The sequence below is a fragment of the Corvus brachyrhynchos genome, unplaced genomic scaffold, assembly GCF_000691975.1.
Source record: "Corvus brachyrhynchos isolate BGI_N302 unplaced genomic scaffold, ASM69197v1 scaffold646, whole genome shotgun sequence".
NCBI classification, from domain to species: domain Eukaryota; kingdom Metazoa; phylum Chordata; class Aves; order Passeriformes; family Corvidae; genus Corvus; species Corvus brachyrhynchos.
This window is the reverse complement of record NW_008238401.1, coordinates 207877-211419: the sequence shown is the minus strand read 5'-3', so window position 1 is coordinate 211419 and position 3543 is coordinate 207877.

Genomic DNA, 3543 nt, shown 5'->3' with positions numbered 1-3543 from the left:
CCCAGGCGAGCGCGCGAGGGGGGGGCGGGGGCGGGGCGGCCACAGCCTGGCCTCCAGCGGGGCAGGGAAGGTGGGCTTGGGATCCTGGGGCTGCTCTGGCAGAAAGAAAAAAATGGCCAAAGAACAAGCAGCTTCTCTCTCTCTCTGAACTCTGAGACCAACTGACCACACCCCCAGGTGAAACAAAAAGAGCAGCCAGGTCTTTTGTTCTTCTTAAGCACCTGGCCATTTGTTCCCCTAGCAACAGTATGGGGGAAAATTCCTTTAACAGAAAAAAAACTAGGAGAACTCCTAAAACCCCAACAAAAAGTAATTTGGCTCAATCCAGGGCTCTATGAAGCAGTTTAGTCTTCTATTGAAAAAATAAATATTCTCATTAGAACACATTTTCCAGTGATGCAGCTGCTGTTAGACAACAAGAGGAAACGTATCTTATTTTTGAATACACAAGCAGGCAGATTCCTTGCTTCTCTCTCATCTCAATTGATTTGCCACCATTAGGATAAATCATGAGAAGCTGCTAGAACACAAATTTCTCTTCCAATTACATACATTAAAAGATCTTTTATTTATTCATCCCTGTTGCAAGGGGTCCGACGCTGGTCAGCACCGGTATGCTGCAACCTTCCTAGAGAGACTGTCCAGCATAGAACAACTCTTCCAGGGGTGATGGCAGGCCTCCCTGGGCAGCACATGATTTCAGCAAGTGTAGGAACTTCCCTGCTACAAGTGATTCCAGCTCTTGTGATTCAGCTTTGTGAAATCACCCAAGGCAAACTCAGGGACAGAGAAACAGGAGCCTCGTTTGCCTGTTCCACAGAGGTAGCTTTTATTGTCCAGCACCCCCTGTGAAAGGAAGGCCAGGGACAAAAACACACTCCTCAGGGGCAGAAATAGGGGCTTTTTATGGGAAAGGCGGGGGGGGCGGGGATAGAAACCAATTAGCCAACTGGGTAGAGGCTATTACCATATAGAAACAAGGCACGCTGGGGGTGGTTCGTTTTGTCACTGTGACCCAGAGGAAGGTTGCTTATCTCTGGGGAAAGTCTTTTTGGCATCAGGCCTCTCTCCTCCAAGGCAAAGGGCTCCCAGCCCTCCACACATCCCAAGTTAATTTGTAAGGCTTTCATAAAAACTTGGAACTATGGTCTTTTCTATTCCAGATGGAAAATGTTTTATTAGACTTATTCAAGACAAGACTTCACTTCCAACTTGTAGCACATGAGAATGTCACATAAAAACCAATAAGCAGATTCTGGCCCGAGCACTGGTATACCTGGTTCAGGCTGGAGTCACCTGACCAAGTTCTTTTGGCATGTATTTTGAGTGTCTTGCATTTAAACCATGCAAGAGCAAGTCAGAGGTAGGTATTATATAAATAACTACTGAATACATGAAGGTAACATATCTGATTATAAAAACTCTGCTTTTCTAAGCTGAAAATCTTTTTGCTGAGCTTGTGACTGCACTGTATGACATGAGGCTTTGGTCACAGATTATGTGTGAAGAATCCAGAACCTCCTGACTTCTTCATGAATTTGTATCTTGTGTATTTTGTCCTTGCCCACACAAGCTAGAAAATGAAGGAAAACATGCACAATTATTAAGAAAACACAGTGCAATTTAGGAACCATTCAAGAAAATCATGGTTAAATTACCTATGTGTTATATCCGGAGATTACCCAAACAATTACTGCTGAAGAACTTATACCATTAACTTTATCACAAACTTTCAGGTGGATATGCTCTTCCTGCTCAAATAATTTAACAGGATTCTTGCTACTGGCAATTAAATTATTATTTGGTTCCACCTTAATATGATTTCAAAGATTCATTATAGCTCTAAAACTGTAGAATACTGTGTGCTCTGTGGATAAAAAGAGTGTAGAGGGATTCCTCATGGAACAGGGGCATATGATACCCCAGGACAGTCTGGGCAGTCTGGGCACCCCAGGGCTGCTGCAGAAGCGCCCCTGAAGGGGCCTCAGGCTGCAGATAGGCCAGAAAGACACCTGGCAGCAGGCAGCCTTGAACAGCCTTGGGAAAAGCTACACGCTGGTCGACTGCCCCGCTGCTTAGAGGCTGTCCAGTGGGAATAGGGTGTGAAGCTTTGTAAAGTGAATATAAGTGAGTGTAAGTAAACAATAAAGGGAGCACGATGCTCAAATCGTATCGGTGTTCGTATTGTGACTCTGGCCGGTCTCCTCTGCGCTCGGAACCCCCCACCGCTAAACCAGAGAATGATTAACAATTCTAGGGATTTGTGTCTATCGTATAGATTGATCAGGGTAATATGTGAGCTCCCATAAAATCCTTTTACAAAAGGTTATAGTTTATCATACTTAACTTGAAAGGATTCCCTGTCTTTGCCAGGTGTTAAATCCAAAGAATCACAGAATCAATTAGGTTGTAAGAGACCTCTGAGATCATTGCATCAAACTTTGGACCAAACATCACCTTGTCAACCAGACCAGGGCACTGAGTGCCATGTCCAATTGGTCCTTGAACACCTTCAGAGAGCCACCACCTCCCTGGGCAATGCCTTCCAATGTTTAAGAATCCCTTCTGTGAAGAAATTCCTCCTGTTGTCCAACCTACGCCTCCCTGGCACAGCTTAATACTGTGTCCTCTTGTCCTGTCACTGGCTGTCTGTGAGAAGAGACCAACCCTCACCTTACTACAACCTCCAGTGAGTTGTAGAGAGTGACAAGGTCCCCCCTTGTTGCGGTGGCTAAGTCTACTTTACACCCCTCCAAGTTGCCCTAAGAGTGATCTCTCCTTACAACACTGCTAGAAAGTTCTCCCTTTGTCTAGAACCTGCGAAGCACACACCTCTCCTCCCTCCCATCCCTTCTTCCATTGGCCCCTGTTATGTCACTCAACTTTGCCTCTGCCCCCTAGCCCTCAGACTATTGGTTTTGGATGTTCTGCCCGCCTTTGGGAGTTTTCAGGATAAAACCAGCACGGGCTTTCAGTTTTGTGTTCTTTTTGCCTCTGCCACCCTTCAGGTGCATTACCATTAAACGCCTCAGAATTGCATGCAGAGAACCCCTCTTGCCTCTTTATCTCCGGTTCGTGCACAGACTGTGAGTGTGAGTGGCTGTTCGCGACCACCTGCGAAGGTGAGATCGAGTGCACACGTGGGTGCTGGGAGAGTGCCGCCTAAGCGTGTCCACGAGGGACCCAGAGGAATAAACGCGGCATCGATCTACTGAAGCTCTCGTTCAATACCCCCTGGGCCTCCTTTGCTCAAGACTGAGCCTTCCCCAGCTCCCCAGCTCTGAGTTCTCTCAGCCACTTCTCATCAGACATTCTCTGGACCCTTAATTAACTTCCTTTCTCTTCTCTGGACACACTCCAGCACCTCAATGTCATTCTGGAATTGAGGGGCCCAGAAATGGACACAGCACTCGAGGTGTGGCCTCACCACTGCGCAGCACAGACGGACAATCACTGCCCTGGTCCTGATGGCTACAGTACTGCTGATACAGGCCAGGTGCCATTGGCCTTCTTGCCCACCTGGGCACACCTGGGCTCAGGTTC